Raw genomic sequence first — 18,218 nt, 5'->3', positions numbered from 1 at the left:
CCAGATGACATTTCTCCAAAAAATTACCTTCGTGTCATGCACAAAGTAGATGTCCTAACCGACTTTCCAAAACTGGAGTGGTTGAAAAACGAGTTTTAATGACTCCAACCTAAGAGCATGTAAACTTCGACTTCAACTGTATGTAAAGCCATCTTTATCAAGCAAATTGAAAACCTTTTCATTCAACAGGAAACACTTAGTATCACATGTTCTAAAACACATAATAGAGATATATTGCAGCGAGGTAAACACTGAGGATACCAAATATTAGGATAATTTTCCTAATATTGAGTTGCACGACAGAACATGGTCTCTACAAGGCGTCGAAAGCGTTCCACAGGGATGCTGGCCCATGTTGACTCCAGTGCTTCCCACAGTTGCGTCAAGTTGGCTGGATGTCTTTTTGGTGGACCACAGGAAACCCAGCAGTGTTGCAGTTGTTGACACAAACCGGTGCGCCTGGCACCTACTACAATACCCTGTACAAAGGCACTTAAATTAACCCTCAGAATGGCACACATTCACAATCCATGTCCCAATTGTCTCAAGGTTTAAAAATCCTTCTTTAACCTGTCTCCTCCCCTTCATCTACACAGATTGAAGTGCATTTAACAAGTCACATCAATACGGGATCACAGCTATCATGATGTTGCCCTCTGAGTACATCGAGCACCATCCCACGCTCTCTGCTTCTACAACCAGACTGCTGTGGGCAGAGTGAGGTCGTAAATTGCTAAGGAAGACCCTGCCTCATGGACACACAGTTATAGAAAGTAGTTTTCATGGAGACAAAGGAAATCCTTCCACCTCACAGAACGTGTGTCAGGACCCGGTTTCGAACCTGGGTCTCCGGAGTGAGAAACAGTCACTTAACCAACTGAGCCACGAATAGACAGCAGAACCCAGAAGATGAGGCAGACACAGCAGTACTTAAGACGGTGTATTTAATAAAGAAAAAATCCTAAAATACAAAAATGGCAAATCCAAAAGGTGGTAGGTAAAACACAAAAGAACTCAAAAGAAACTCACCAAAAATAAACAAAAACAAAAAACAGAATACCACAAGAACGTCACCCGGAATCGACAAGAGCACACAGAACACTAGGGCAGGGTGCTAACATACAAACACAGAGCACAGAACTGAGGGAAACAAAGGGTTTAAATACAATCAGGGGAAACGAGACACAGGTGCAAACAATAATGGGGATCAAGGGAAAAACACAGGGACAAAAAGCACAATGGGGACATCTACTGACAAAAACCCGGAACAACCCTGGCCAAATCCTGACAGAATCCCCCCCTAGGAACGGCTCCTGACGTTCCTACCAGCTCTCTCAGGGTGGAGGACCCTGAACTGACGAATGAGGTCAGGGTCCAGGATGTCTTTGGCAGGAACCCAGGAGCGCTCCTCAGGACCGTAGCCTTCCCAGTCCACCAGATACTGCCAGGACCGCTGCACCCGGCGGGAATCCAGTATCCGGTGGACGGTATAAGCCGGCTGGCCTCCAATGACACGAGGCGGAGGGGAGGTCTGTCTGCCGGGACAAGGGGGAGAAAAACAACAGGTTTTAACAATGACACATGAAATGTGGGATTAATCTTAAGGGATCTGGGTAAGTGTAGGCGATAAGAAACTGGGTTAACTCTCCTGGCAACCTTGAAGGGACCGATGTATTTTTGGGACAGCTTGCGAGACTCCACCCGTAGAGGTAAGTCTCTTGTGGAAAGCCAGACTCTCTGGCCGGGGCGCAGGGTAGGCCCGGGACGGCGACGTCTGTTGGCTTGTTGTTGATACCTCTGTGAGGAACGTATCAGATTAAGACGGGTCTTCCTCCACATAAGCCGACAGCGTCTGACGAACCTCAAGGCTGAAGGCACTCTGACTTCTGCCTCCTGGTCCGGGAACAATGGAGGAGCGTAGCCAAACTGACACTCGTGCGGGGACATACCAGTGGAGGAGGAGCGCAAGGTGTTGTGCGCGTATTCGGCCCAAACAATAAAGGATGACCATGTGGACGGGTTGTCACGAGTCATACATCGGAGGGTGGTTTCCAGCTCTTGATTCATCCTCTCTGTTTGGCCGTTGGACTCCGGATGATACCCTGAAGATAGACTGGCAGAAGCCCCCATGAGTTGGCAGAAGGCCTTCCAAAACCTTGAGGCGAACTGGGGACCTCTGTCAGAAACCACATCTTGAGGAATGCCGAAGACTCGGAACACATGATTAATTACCAACTCAGCCGTTTCCTTGGCAGAAGGTAACTTAGTCAGAGGGACGAACCTGGCCGCCTTTGAAAACCTGTCGATTATGACTAGGATAGTAGTATTGCCATGGGATGGAGGAAGTCCAGTAATAAAGTCCAATGAGATATGGGACCAGGGTCTGTGGGGAACAGGTAAAGGATGAAGGAGTCCTTGAGGGCGGAGGTGAGAAGATTTGCCCTGGCAGCACACGGGGCAGGCATTGACGAAAGTGGCAACGTCTTCTCTTATGGTAGGCCACCAGAACTTACGCTGGATGAACTCCAAGGTGCGACCTACGCCCGGATGACAGGTGAGGCGAGAGGAGTGCCCCCACAGAAGGACCTGAGTCCTCACTGCCTTGGGGACAAACAACCGATTGGCAGGGCCTCCTTTAGGGTCCGGTTCGCTAGCTTGAGCACGTCTCACGGTATCCTCAACTTGCCACGAGATCGGAGCCACAATCTTAGCAGCAGGAAGGACAGGCATGTCTGTGTCATCTCGAATGGCAGGAGCGTAGACTCGGGACAGGGCATCCGGTTTGAGATTCTTCGACCCGGGCCGATAGGTGAGGATAAACTGGAATCGATTGAAGAAAAGAGACCATCTAGCTTGTCTAGAGTTCAATCGCTTCGCCTGCTGGATATACTCCAGATTTTTGTGGTCCGTAAGCACTTGAAACGGGTGAGAAGCCCCTCGAGCCAGTGTCTCCATTCCTTCAATGCCATCTTAACCGCTAGGAGTTCACGATCCCCCACATCGTAGTTCCTCTCAGTCGGGGTAAGCCGGTGTGAGAAGAAAGCGCACGGATGAAGCTTCTTGTCTTCACCCCTCTGAGACAGGACAGCTCCAACACCAACCTCTGATGCGTCTACCTCCACCACAAATGGTTCATCCGTAGTCGGTAGTATCAGGATGGGAGCAGAGAGGACGCGCTGCTTGAGTCCTTGGAAGGCCGTCTCAGCTTCTCTTCCCCAAAAAAACCTTGCATTGCCACCTTTGGTTAAAGCTGAGAGAGGAGCTGCCACCAAACTGAAGTTCTTGATGAACTTGCGGTAAAAGTTTGTGAAGCCCAGGAAACGCTGAACATCCTTAACGGATTTGGGGGTGGGCCAATCCGCTACCGCCCCTACCTTCCTAGGGTCCATTTGGATTCGACCGGGTTCCACTACAAATCCCAGGAATTGTACTCGGGATGAATGGAATTCACATTTTCCGGCTTAACGTACAGATGGCTGTCCAGGAGGCGTTTGAGTACTTGTCTGACATGCTTAGTGTGTTCTTGAAGGGAGCTCGAAAAGATGAGGATGTCATCCAAGTAAACGAACACAAATATGTTAAGCATATCCCTAAGCACATCATTTATGAGCGCTTGGAACACCGCTGGGGCGTTGGTCAGGCCGAAGGGCATCACCAAGTATTCATAGTGACCAGTAGGCGTGTTGAAAGCGGTCTTCCACTCGTTACCAGGTCTGATCCGCACAAGATGGTATGCGTTCCGCAGGTCAAGCTTAGTGAAAACAACTGCTTCCTGGAGCAGCTCGAAGGCTGTGGCCATAAGGGGTAGCGGGTAACGGTTACGGACGGTTATGTCATTGAGTCCCCGGTAGTCGATGCAAGGACGTAACCCACCGTCTTTCTTGGCCACAAAGAAAAACCCTGCTCCCGCCGGGGAGGTTGATGGACGCATGAGGCCTGCTTCCAGAGAGTCCTTGATGTAGGTATCCATAGCAGCTCGTTCGGGTGGAGATAGGGAAAAGATCCGACCCCTGGGGGGCAAGTGCCCGGAAACAGGTCGATGGGGCAATCGTAAGATCTATGGGGTGGTAGCATGGTGGCCCTCTGTTTGCTAAACACCAGTTTGAGGTCATGGTAACACTCGGGAACTCGGGTCAGGTCGATGGATTCTAAAGACTCGGGAGTAGAACTCGGGGAATTCTGGAAAATACAAGTAGCTTGGCACGTAGGACCCCACTGCTTGATAGTGCCCACAGACCAGTCGATGTGAGGGTTATGGCTGTGAAGCCAGGGGTATCCAAGGACGAGAGGGAACTCGGAACAGGAGATCAAATGAAAGTTCATCAATTCCTGGTGTTGTGAAACTGAAAGTCTCAAGGAGGTAGTGACATGAGTGACAAGTCCAGATCCCAAAGGGCTTCCATCCAATGTAGTAACCCTCATGGGGTCACTTAGAAGTTCAGAGGGAACGCCATTCTCCTTCGCCCAGACACCATCCATGAAGTTACCTGCGGCTCCAGAGTCTACCAAGGCTTGAAGGTGAAGCTTGTGGTTGTCCCAGGAGAGGGTGACTGGAATGAGCAGACGGGAGTTGGACGGATGGGAGGAGGTTATGTTTCCCGTTACAGTTCCCCCGGTCTGTACGGGACAGAGCGTTTCCCTGGAGCCCGGGACACGTGGAACGGAAATGGCCCGGTTTGCCGCAATATAGACAGCGTCGCTCCCTCATCCGGCGGTCTCTCTCAGCCTGGGAGATGCGTCCAATCTGCATGGGTTCCGGTGGAGCCAGTGATGATAAAGGTGGGGACTCGGAGCTGGGACTGATAGGAGCTAGAGGTCTACGGTTGAGTTCTCTCTCTCTCAGACGCTGGTCAATGCGTGAGGCCAACTTGATCAGGGACTCGAGATTGTCCGGTGGTTCCCGAGTGGCCAGTTCATCTTGGATAGTGTCGGAAAGGCCTTTCAGAAAGCACACCGTGAGCGCCTCGTTGTTCCAGCCACTCGCTGCTGCCACCGTGCGGAACTGGATGGCATAGTCCGTCACGCTGCGCCAACCTTGATGGAGAGTCAGGAGCTGTTTGGCTGAGTCAGAACCACTGCTTGGGCCTTGAAACACTCGTTTGAATTCCTCAGCAAAGGCAGAGTAGCTGGCACAGCAGGAACTATGGGCATCCCACACAGCAGTAGCCCAGGCCAGGGCTTTTTCCGACAGCAGGGTGATGATATATGCGATCTTAGACCGGTCGGTGGGAAACGACGAGGGTTGCAGCTCAAAGGAGAGAGAACATTGAGTGAGAAACCCTTTACAAGCACTTGGATCACCTGAGAACCGTTGGGGAGGTGGAAGACGAGGTTCAGCCAGGGGGTTAACTGCCATGGGTACGTGAACTTGAGGTACTGGGACGGGAACTGTTGCCGGGGTAAGTCGATCAGATATTTGCTTAATGGAAGTCAGCATCTCCGACAGAAGATGAGAATGTCTAGCCATTAAGGCCTCTTGCTGAACCAGGGCGGCTTCGTGGCGTTGGACAGTCTCCTGGTGGTGGGACAGCGTGGCAAAAGGTCCTGGGAACTGGCTGCCTCTGGGTTCATTTTTGGCTCTGTGTTTCTGTCAGGACCCGGTTTCGAACCTGGGTCTCCGGATTGAGAAACAGTCACTTAACCAACTGAGCCACGAATAGACAGCAGAACCCAGAAGATGAGGCAGACACAGCAGTACTTAAGACGGTGTATTTAATAAAGAAAAAATCCTAAAATACAAAAATGGCAAATCCAAAAGGTGGTAGGTAAAACACAAAAGAACTCAAAAGAAACTCACCAAAAATAAACAAAAACAAAAAACAGAATACCACAAGAACGTCACCCGGAATCGACAAGAGCACACAGAACACTAGGGCAGGGTGCTAACATACAAACACAGAGCACAGAACTGAGGGAAACAAAGGGTTTAAATACAATCAGGGGAAACGAGACACAGGTGCAAACAATAATGGGGATCAAGGGAAAAACACAGGGACAAAAAGCACAATGGGGACATCTACTGACAAAAATGCGGAACAACCCTGGCCAAATCCTGACAACGTGAGGTACGAACACATTTCATGTTCCAGAGAAAGTGTAAAAGATCCAGCTACGAACTGGTGCGTTTGGAACAACTTGGGAAGCTCAAGAGAGACGGTGTGGCCACATTACCATAACGCTGTTTATATGATAGCCTCAGATATGAGGTTTACATCTAAATGTTATATAAGATGAATGAGTGAGGATGATACTGTTTGAATAATGGTGTAAGATTATTGTGGACTGTTTAATGAAGAAAATACAATTCCCGTTTGATTTGAACTAAATCAGAGGACTGCCCCTGAGCCAGTTAGGATCAGACATCCTGGCACAGCCCTCTTCTTCCATTCTGGATAAAACCTCACTTTGAGAAATTATCAGCAGACCATGTTTTTCTCCAGTAGGAGAGGGACTGAAGGTTGTAGACCATTGCTGAACCATTGCTGAAAAGAAATTAACTTTTCACCAGCGATCAAGATGACACACTGAGAGTAGATATATATATATATATTGATTGCAATTGTTCCCGAATGAGTGAGCGTTCATGTGTAAGGGATTAGCATTTTAATTGTTTAATTGTTATTAACTCTGTAGGGACTTCTTAGTCGACCCACCATTGCCCCTCAGTCTAACAAGCTGCCATCCCGGTTCAGCCCACTAGGGCACATTCTATCATTTCATGTAACCATATTTACTGTTTGTTTATGCATTTCTGTGAATTACTTAGTTAGTAATAAATAAATGATTTAAGACAATTGATGTATGGATGACTCATAGTCAAGACTGGGTTCGTGCAGATAGCCAACAATTTACAACGTTTGGAATGAGACTAACTTGAGGTAAAATAAATAAATCATTAAATCAGAAGACTATTGATCAGATATGAAAATATCTGAAAGGTTATATTGGGAAATTATAACTTTGTAATCTGAATACTTTCCTTGGTGCCCCCTATTTCCTAGTTAATTACAGTTACACGATTAATTACTTTGATCGCGTTATACTAATTACAGGGAATCTTTGATAAAACTATGTCTTCAATTTAATGATAGTAAAGACACAACAGAGCTTTCACCTGGATTGGTTAAGGGCTTGTAAGTAAGCATTTCAGGTAGTATTCGGCACATGTGACAAATATATTTTGATTTGATTTGATTTACATGGTCAGTCTATGTCATAGAAAGAGCAGGTGTTTTTAGTGTTTTGTACACCTGTTGAAAGAGCACAGAAGGAGTTATGCACTAAAAACACCCCCCCTATTTTTGGTGTGACACCTGCTTCATACCTGCATTAAGAGACAGAGCCATTCAGAGTCTCCCTCGCTTAGTTCCACTTATCAACTTCAAGGCGATGGAACTGGAGATGTGTTAGCTCTACAAAGTACATAAGTCTCGGGCTGGTGTGTTGGCGCCAGGCAGAGTGTAGGAAAGAAAGTGATAGAAGAAGGGCAGAGGGAGGGAGGGGTGGATGACAGGCATGTGAAGAAGTGCACCTCTGAAGTGTCAGAAGATTCAGACGATGGGCTCGGCTGATGAGGAAGAAGAGGAAAAGAAAGTGGTGGACTGACGGCAAATCCGAGATATCGAAGATGGTGGCAAGGCTTTAATGTCATAAACGTCACATTATTACATCAGTACGAGGTAACCTTGTTGGGGGATTGTGAAGTTGAAGGCGTGTGAGAACAGCATGGTTAGAGGGTAAGACATTAAACATAAGTGTGTACACAGGTGTGTTTCTGTGAGCGGGTGTTTGTGTGGGGGTTGGGCAGATGGGTATGGCATGATGGGGGTGGGAGAATTGTAAAAACAAAACCATGTGCTAGCCTACGCCTGAGAAATTAATCAATTATGTACCAGCACTCTTAATCACTGTGACACTCTTGATAAAACACCAGCCAGAGTAATGAGTAAAAGTAATATAAATGTAAGACCGCCATCCCTGCAAACTTGGCCCTGCAAAATCAATGTCCGGACTGGGCGTTGCAGCATTGAAAATTGCTGCAAAGCAATCAATCCCGCTTAAGTTTTATCAATCCACTCCGCTAGCTTAGCCCAGAGGAATCTAGCCAGGGGCTTCAACCGCAGGCACCTAAGGAGACGGGCCTGTAGACAAAGACAAAGCCTTGTCAATAGGAGTTAGTATTTCATCAACTTTGATCCTTAATCACCAAGATCTTTCACGTGGCCGTACTACCTGACATCTCTCAGGAGGAGCCAAAGGAAAACATCTTGTCTTGTTTCCTCCCTCCCTGATGACATCACCCTTAGGATTCTCCCACTATTTGATGGCAATTACTTGGAAGCAACCTTTGGCACACATGCCACAAAATGTACCTTTGAATTTAGTTAAGATAAGATGGAAAAAACTTCCTGAGAAAAGTGATCACTTCATTAGATGTGGAGTGAATGATGTCTTAATGTGAGTAGAGAGAGATTTGGAGGACCCGTACTCTCTTCCGTTGTTCGTGGGGGTGTAGGGGGGAGAGAAGGCGTATCCAGTGCATATCACTAGCCAAGTGAGACGCTTCATATAAATCTAGACATATTATAGCTGGGAGGGTTCACCGTCTTCGAGAAGCATTAACGCAAATGTTCTGATTTAAAGAAGTTGCGTTGATATTAATTTCGGACGGGGAAATGACAATGATGTGATTTGTTATCAGAGTAGTCAAAAGAATGTCAAATCTGAACTGACAATAAAACTACGCCCTCTCAATACTGAAACTGGCAACTTCCCATTTCAATGACTTTCAATGAAGTCTCATTGGAGTTAATGTTTAACTAATATTTGTTTGGCTAAAAACTATCTGGTTGCTCCAGAGCATTTGGCAGCATCGTAAACACCACTTTAGCAGTTACTTAACAAGCCCAACATTGTAGCAATGTTGTAGCAATGTGTATGTATCACACTAACAACCTGCCTTGCCACATGCCTTCACCCTGTTGCCTCAAGCTGGTAAGACATCTCAGCCCTGAAACATTGCAGATTGAGTTGACAAATGACTCACACTCTTCATGCTCACTGCCACGGCAGACATAGTTTCTGCATCTGATTTGGTTAGTTTTAACTTAATTCAAAAGGTAGACTTGACAACCTATCATTTACACTGAACCTGTCACCTTAGAGAAAAACTGTGGTGGGGGGGGGGGGGGGGGATCTCTCTAGTCGACGCTCCCTGACTCAAAATGACAGTTACAAGTCTAATAGTAGAGTTCTCTGCCACTCTCTCTTGCCTTTACAGCCTTGTAAACATGCAGCCAATGTGTCACCAGGTGAATTTGGGAGACTTTTTGACTCTTTGGAAAGGTTTCTGAAAGGTAGTGCACCATGTGACAATGTTTGCAATTTGATAGTTTTCAAAGTGAATAAATATAGCTCAACCTCAGTGAACTCAAAGACGCCACTGCTACACATCCCAGAACAGTTGAAGATGGAGGACATATTGAGTTGGTGATCGGCAAGCTTCATGTACACGAGGTTGAGTAATATTTTCTAATGGACACATAATGACTTCCTGGAATTCCAAACATATGAGTGGTGACTCAATGATGTGGTCAATTGAGGTTGTGTAAAGGGGAAGGTGTCACCATGCCGGGATAAATAAGACTTGAATAAGTATGACTAGACATACGACACGATTCATGGATGGACTGACAATTGACTGACAGCAGCCACAAACGAGATTGAAGAAGAGGAAGGGGAGGGGAGGATGAAGAGGAGGAGAGGAATAAGTGTACAAAGGAGTACAAAGCACCCAAGGAGTGGCAGTGCTAAGATAGTTATTTATTTATAAAGAGCGGGACTTAAGCGGTACTCATGACAGGCATCTGCTCTGATGCTGCAGCGACTTTCAACACACACACACACACACACACACACACACACACAATCATCCCCAGCATGGCAACATTCCCCACAGCACAGTGTGAGAGTGTGAGCCACACGTTCCACAATGATTCAAATGAGCTCCACAAAGATTCTTTATTTGGACTATTTTCTATATTGTAGAATAATAGTGGAGACATCAAAACTATGAAATAGCACATATGGAATTATGTAGTAACCAAAGAAAGTGTTCAACCAATCAAAATATATTTTAGATTCTTCAAAGTAGCCACCCTTTGCCTTGATGACAACGTTGCATTGTCTTGGCATTCTCTCAACCAGCTTCAGTCTTGAAGTAGTTCCCACATATGCTGAGCACTTTTTGGCTACTTTTCCTTTACTCTGCGGTCCGACTCATCCCAAACCATCTCAATTGGATTGAGGTTGGGTGAATGTGGAGGCCAGGTCATCTGATGCAGCACTCCATCACTCTCCTTCTTGGTCAAATAGCCCTTACACAGCCTGGAGGAGTGTTGGATCATTGTCCTGTTGAAAAACAACTGATAGTCCCACTAAGCGCAAACCATATGGGATGGTGTATCGCTGCAGAATGATGTGGTAGCCATGCTGGGTTTAGTGTGCCTTGAATTCTACATAACTCACCGACAGTGTTACCAACAAAGCACCATCACACCTCATCCTCCATGCTTCATGGTGGGAATCACACATGTGGAGATCATCCGTTCCCCTACTCTGCGTCTCACAAAGACACAGCGATTGAAAACAAAAATCTAAAATGTGGACTCATCAGACCAAAGAACAGATTTCCACGGTCCAATGTACATTGCTCGTGTTTCTTGGCCCAAGCAAGTCTCTTCTTCATATTGGTGTCCTTTAGTAGTGGTTTCTTTGCAGCAACTCAACCATGAAGGCCTGATTCACGCAGACTCCTCCGAACAGTTGATTTTGCGATGTGTCACTTGAACTTTGAATAATATATTTGGGCTGCAATTTCTGAGGCTGGCAACTCTAATGAACGTATCCTCTTTAGCAGATGTAACACTGGGTCTTCCTTTCCTGTGGCGGTCCTCATGAGAGCCAGTTTCATCATAGCGCTTAATGGTTTTTGCAACTGCACTTGAAGAATCTTTTCTTGAAATTTTCCAGATTGACTGACCTTCATGTCTTAAAGTAATGATGGACTGTTGTTTCTCTTTGCTTATTTGAGCTGTTCTTGCCATAATATGGACTTGGTATTTTACCAAATAGGACTATCTTCTGTATACCACCCCTACCTTGTCACAACACAACTTATTGGCTCAAACACATTAAGAAAATAAATTCCACAAATTAACTTTTAACAAGGCACACCTGTTAATTGAAATGGATTCCAGGTGACTACCTCATGAAACTGGTTGAGAAAATGCCAAGAGTGTGCAAAGCTGTAAATGCAAAGGGTGGCCACTTTCCAGAATCTCAAAAATAAAATATATTTTGAATTGTTTAACACTTTTTTGCATACTACATGATACCATATGTGTTATTGCATAGTGTGATGTCTTCACTGTTATTCTACAATGTAGAAAATAGTACAAATGTGTACAAACGTTTGACTGGTAGCGTACATCCATATAGAGTTAGATGGTGACTGCAAGAAAGCAACACTAGGAAGATGCCTTTACTGAGTCTAGAAAAAGCAGGGTAATCATTTGTAGCGGTGCTCAAGGAAGGAAAACAACCACTGATTGGAAGAGCTGACGGGATCTATTCAAGCTAAAGTATCACTCTTACCAGTGACACCTGTCAGATATCTCAACCGAGCATGCTAATCATGTCAACACGAACTGTCACAATGGGATGAAACAGTAACAGAAAAAGTGCTTGCACTCTTAGGTCGTGTATCACATACTTTCTCGACAAAACAGGAAATGACACATCAATAACACACATGGAAGATTGTTCAATATAAGACAAGACCGCATTTTTAAGACTATGAACGTGGCTGCAGACACCTTCGTAACAAAGTCATCTCGTCTAATTTAGCACCAGTTAACTTGTGGCCAAAAGCCAAGAAGTGAGCCGCGCCGGAACTGACAGTAGCCTCCAGTCCTAATTATGAAAAGTAAGAGAATGATTAAGTTGAGTGTTGTTTAATGACTTTTAACACATTCGTTTGGAAGCCGCTGTAGGCGCGTGAGGACGCACCAAATGACTAGCGATTTGGGGTTTAATTTACTCCCACATGGATGAGGTAATCAGGATGGTCCTAATATGTCTAATAGTCAAATAACACATGCGCGTATACAAACACACAGAAATAGACATTGGCACACATACACCACACAAAACAAACACTTAGACAAAGACATTATGCACAAAGAAAATCACAGACACCGTCATTTTTACTAGCCTTGACGACTTGATTACTTTTGGCCAGAGCCTACAAGGTTTTAACATTCGATCAGCCATCGCTACCTGTATGTCCAAATCTGAACCTACAGGCACCTAAGGCTTTCCAAACATAATTAAGGTTCTCTATTCAAATTTTTCATCCCTTCCCTTTGCTGAAGCCCTCGGTGAATAGCCCAACTTCACATTCATCTCAGTGCAATGAGAAATTATCATAATGATCGTAATTGCTCCAGTCAAACAATGAGACAAGGACAGAATCACAGATGATAGAAATTAAGACAAATGAGTCTAGGCTGTCTTTATTGAGCAAGGAGCACAGCAAGTTGTTACAACACCTCAGCTGATTCTGTGTCTTGTGTGTTGTGGTGTGTGTGTGTATGAGAGAGAGTGTGTCCTTGGAGCCAAACCACTAAGTATTACTCTGTTTCAGCCGTGGACTATCTTTAATGTTGTTTTAACAGGGAGCTGTCCACTCGCCCTGTGGTGCTAAAACCAGTCTGCTGTTGAGCACCGGGCAATATAGTGACATGCTAGTGCTTTAGGCTCGTACCAAAACATCACATAGGGTACAGGTTACCTACACGTTTGCTCAATATCCACATGTTTAGTGGGTAGTGTAATCATGGGTAGCTTAATTGGTGCTTCCTTACAAGCAATTTAGCCAATAAGCCTAGTCAGCACTGAGCAAAACCGGGCTCCCTGGGGCTCTCACTCAATCAGCGAGGCCCGATGCCGCTTCCTGATTCCTCGGCAGCACCTGAATGTACAGGTGTCTATGAAAAAGCATGTATTGGATTACTCTCTTACAGTGATAGTGCGGGAGTAGGGGAGTTGTAGGGTTGGGGGCTAGAGTTTTGTGGGAGGAAAGAGTCTATTGGTTGCCAATTATACCCGAGGTGAGTTAAGAGGATTAGAGACTGTGGCTAAGTCCCAAATGGCACCCTATCACCTATATAGTGCACTACTTTTGACAAGGACCCTGGTAAAAAAGTATTACACTATATAGGGAACAGGGTGCTATTTGAGATGCAAGCACAGACGGAAACGGATCCACCTGGGCAGCTCCCCCTTCAAGCCTCCGGGCCCCTCCTCTGCCCTCATTCCCCCCCAGCCCAGGACCTAATCTACACACAGGTGTTAGAAGAAGAGAAGCCAGGTTGGGCCTTCAGTCTGGCTTCCGCTGGGAGGCCCACACCTGGCTGTGTGTCTGGCTACAGAGGGACTGTGGAAGTTAAGAGCTCGGAGTTTTCATTGAGATTGATAATTACTTGTGTGCTGCAGCTGTGGACAAGTGGGCAGAATTGAAACAAACCCAACCTTCATTTACGTTGTGATGCAGTCAAAATTCCCCTTTTTACACTTGGTAGTCATTTTTGACAGTAGAATACATATTTCTGACTCATATCGATGCCACATAGGCTGTTTTCTAAATGAGAAGTAGTTTTTTTAGGCGCAGTTGCTCTTTAAAAGATTCCTCATTATCTTTCACAATTAGTGGGCTCAGCGATGTGCTGAACAACGTAAACTGTGAGGACAAGTACCTGAAGGATTTGATTCTCTCCCTCCCTCCTTGTTTCTATGTCTCTCCCACTCTCCCCTTCCCTACAGGTGGAAATGTTACATTCCAGTGCTTATCAAACCATCAGACTGTTTACCCAGCTGTGTGTGGATTATATCCCCCTAACCCTGCATGTCCTCAGATATCATTCATATATGATCATACACACCAAATTCTATCTATTTCTCTTTCAGAAAAAGAAAAGGCTTCATTTTCCCATTTCCATTAATGGAATGCAAATAATAAGGTTGTGGGTGGAAAGAAAGAAAAACAGATTATTATCTTGTGCTGCTTTTTTGCCACTGCGTAAATGGCTTGCACGGTCTCCTGTGCCTGGGCTATTCCAGAGTGTATCAATCAGTGTGGCAGAGATTTGAAATGCATGAAATGAGCAGGGCCAATCAGCAGAATTTCTCCAAATAGAGAGGGTCAGCAGAAATGCTACTCGGCAACACTGCTTCTCTTTGCCCCCAACCATGCAGAAAAGGACAAGGTCCAATTGATAGACTATGGCCATCTGTTTGCTAGTTAAATCTTCCCATTTTCATTGCAATTATATTAATATCTACACCGAGATACTACATCCTGAATAAGATAAAGATGGCCACTAGTAATTATCTAAGGTTTTTTATTTATTATAATGGGCTTGTCGGTTGTGTTTTAGAGGGTTAATCAACATTGGCATGTGTTAAATGAGTAAATACAAACGATGTGCTACACTTATTTTGGCCAACGGATTCACAGTAAACTGGAAGTGGTAAAAAGGTAGAAACAACACTTATATTGTTATCCACTCATCTGAATTTTGAGGTTACACCGATAATAAATAGCATTTAAAAAATCATATTTAATTAGGACTAATCAAGTGAGGCTCCGCTCCTACCAACATTAGAAAGAATACACAACTTTGCAATTATCTGAATTAATTGGGTGTAAACAGTTACCTTGAGTGGATGTGTGTATCATATAAACAAGATAACGTAAAACAATGCATTAACTTATAAAGCCTGACGGATCACATAATATCGATATATAATTAACAGACCAATACAAACACTGTGATTAAAGAAACGTAGGAGGTTGTTTGTTTTCATCGAGTCAATAGAAATAGGCAAACAATAAGTAAAGATCAAAATAAATATGAAACTTAGAGGCCTTCCTCAATAGTGTATATTTCATCTGTATGACATGTAGGATTGAGCAATATACTGTTTATACCGTATAGCAGGGTATAATGGGTTGGGGGCACCCCCGCCACTCAAGGAAACTGCTTATAACTATTAAGATTAAGTATAACTATAAGAAATCTAAGATGTGTCAAATAAATGATATCAAGCTCAGGGATCCAGCTATGCTTTTGGTTTGCTAACTTGCTAGTTAAGTGGCTAGATGTAAAGATCAAGCTTCTTGGGTTACAGCAGAGACATTCAATCCGCTCCTGGATTTCCATTGACCCGGGTTTCCTCAACAAAAGCAATGTCGCAAAATAAATTTTTGCGATATGCGTCTTGGAAACAGCTGATAGGAGAGATTTTCTAAAGATCGAAAACATGTTCATCCATTAGACAGGGGTGGTTTTAAACGTTTTCCAATTTCCTTTATTGTGACAAATGATGGAAATGGTGTTTTCTAAATAAATGACGATTACTGAATAATTGGTACACGGGGCCTGTGATGTTAACGCATAAATCTAAAGCTCCAATCCACATTTCATTTTAAATTCCAACTGCCCGCTAAATCTATTTTTCAACTATAAAAAGGATCATTGTCCTGACGTTCAAAAACGGCTGAAATGTTTGGCCTTGCTTTTCTGGTTGGCTGGATGCAAGTTTCACCAACCAATTATTTCAGATCCAGAGGAGAGCACATTTCACAATGGCACGGACCATGACGATATGTGCAAGCACATAATATTTATTAGGATATGGCAAATATTAGTCAATTCTTGTATTCTATGCTAGACTGTTTCCACATGTTGTTACGTTACAGCCTTATTTTAAAATGGATTAAATATATATATATTTTCTCAGCAATTACCAGTGGTGTAAAGTACTAAAGTAAAACTACTTTAAAGTACTACTTAAGGAGTTTTTGGGGCATCTGTACTTTACTATTTACATTTACTTCACTACATTCCTAAAGAAAATAATGTACTTTTTACTCCATACATTTTTCCCTGACACCAAAAAGTACTCGTTATATTTCGAATGCTTAGCTGGACAAGAAAATAGTCCAATTCACACACTTCAAGAGAACATCCCTGGTCATCCCTACTGCCTCTGATCTGACGGACTCACTAAACACAAATGCTTCGCTTGGAAATTATGTCTGAGTGTTGAAGTGTGCCCCTGGCTATCCCTAAAAAAATAATACAATTATCCAGTCTGGTTTGCTTAATTTAGGAATGTGAAGTGATTTATACTTTTACTTTTGATACTTAAGTATATTTAATACTAAATACTTTAAGACTTTTACTCAAGTAGGATTTTACTCGGTGACTTTCATTTTCTATTAAGGTATCTTTACTTCTACTCAAGCATGGCAATTGGGTACTTTTTCCACCACTGGCATTCTACACACAATAACTCATAATGACCAAGCAAAAATATTGTTTTGCAAAATCAGAAATACCATATTTACATAAGTATTCAGACCCTTTAATATGAGGCTCGAAATTGAGCCAGGTAATCCTGTTTCCATTGATTATCATTGAGATGTTTCTACAACTTGAATGGAGTCCACCTGTGGTAAATTCAATTGATTGGACATGATTTGGAAAGGCACACACCTGTCTATATAAGGTCCCACAGTTGACAGTGCATGTCAGAGCAAAAACCAAACAATGATAAGGAAGGAATTGTCCGTAGAGCTCCAACACCGGATTGTGTTGAGGCACAGATCTGGGGAAGAGTACCAAAACATTTTTGCAGCATTTAAGGTTCTTAAATTGAAGAAACTAAGCCACCAGGGGGAGAGAAGGGCCTTGGTTAGGGAGATGACCAAGAACCCGATGGTCACTCTGACATAGCGCTACAGTTCCTCTGTGGATTTGGGAGAACCTTCTCTGCAGCATTCCACCAAGCAGGCCTTTATGGTAGAGTGGCCAGACGAAAGCCACTCCTCAGTAAAAGGCGCCGGACAGCCCGCTTGGAGTTAGCCAAAAGGCACCTAAAGACTCTCAGACCATGATAAACAACATTCTCTGGTCTGATGAAACCAAGATTGAACCCTGTGGCCTGAATGCCAAGTGTCACGTCTGAAGGAAACCTGGCACCATCCCCATGGTGAAGCATGGTGGTGGCAGCATCATCATGCTGTGGGGATGTTTTTCAGTGGCAGAGACTAGGAGGGACTGGGAGACTAGTCAGGATCGAGGCAAAGATGAGCGGAGCAAAGTACAAAGAGATCCTTGATGAAAACCTGCTCCAGAGCACTCAGGACCTCAGACTGGGGTGAAGGTTCACCTTCCAACAGGACAACGACGCTAAGCACACAGCCTAGACAACGCAGGAGTGATTTCAAGACAAGTCTCTGGATGACCTTGAGTGGCCCAGCCAGAACTCGGACTTGAACCCGATCAAACATCTCTAGAGACCTGAAAATATCTGTGCAGCGACGCTCCCCATCCAACCAGACGGAGCTTGAGATGATCTGCAGAGAAGAATCAGAGAAATTCAGCAAATGCAGGTGTGTCAAGCTTGTAGCGTCATACCCAAGAAGACTCTGTGCTTTAATCACTGCCAAAGGTGCTTCAACAAAGTGCTGAGTAAAGGTTGTGATACCGTTTTTCATTTTTAATAAATTAACACATTTCGAAAACAAAACACTTTTTGCTTTGTCATTATGGGTATTGAGGATTCAAAAAAATGTTTTTGAATAAGGCTGTAACGTAACAAAATGTGGAAAAGTCAAGGGGTCTGAATACTTTCCGAAGGCACTGTACCTATTGAGAGAAGGTGCCCACAAATTCTGCCAATAAAACAAAAACTGATCTTGAGCACATGGACAAAGTCCTTCAGACGGGCAAGACTAACACATGTTCATCAGTCCCATCTAAATGCACAGGCTGGTTTGTTTTCAATCAATTATTATGTCAGGTCAGAAAACCCCTTGGCTGTCCTCTCTCACACAAGCTATTTATTTATTCTTACCTTTATTTAACTAGGCAAGTCAGTTAAGAACAAATTCTTATTTTCATTGACGGCCTAGGAACAGTGGATTAACTGCCTTGTTCAGGGGCAGAACGATAGATTTGTACCTTGTCAGCTCGGGGATTTGATCTTGCACCCTTTCAGTTACTAGTCCAACGCTCTAACCACTAGGCTACCAGCCTACTGTACACACAGAAATTTGTGCCCCATTCAAATGTCAGCCAAAGAAGTCC

General features: G+C 44.3%; 1 protein-coding gene across 8 annotated transcripts in view; it reads right to left on the bottom strand.

Annotated features, from left to right (window-relative positions):
* The window catches only part of LOC135545985 (protein diaphanous homolog 2-like), a 626,286-nt gene that overhangs the window by 547,568 nt on the left and 60,500 nt on the right, over positions 1 to 18,218 (bottom strand). The gene's annotated exons all lie outside the window — the stretch shown is intronic.

Source organism: Oncorhynchus masou, chromosome 9 (genome assembly GCF_036934945.1).
Source record: "Oncorhynchus masou masou isolate Uvic2021 chromosome 9, UVic_Omas_1.1, whole genome shotgun sequence".
NCBI classification, from domain to species: domain Eukaryota; kingdom Metazoa; phylum Chordata; class Actinopteri; order Salmoniformes; family Salmonidae; genus Oncorhynchus; species Oncorhynchus masou.
The sequence above is the reverse complement of the archived record's forward strand: the minus strand, read 5'-3'. Positions and strand labels throughout refer to the sequence as shown.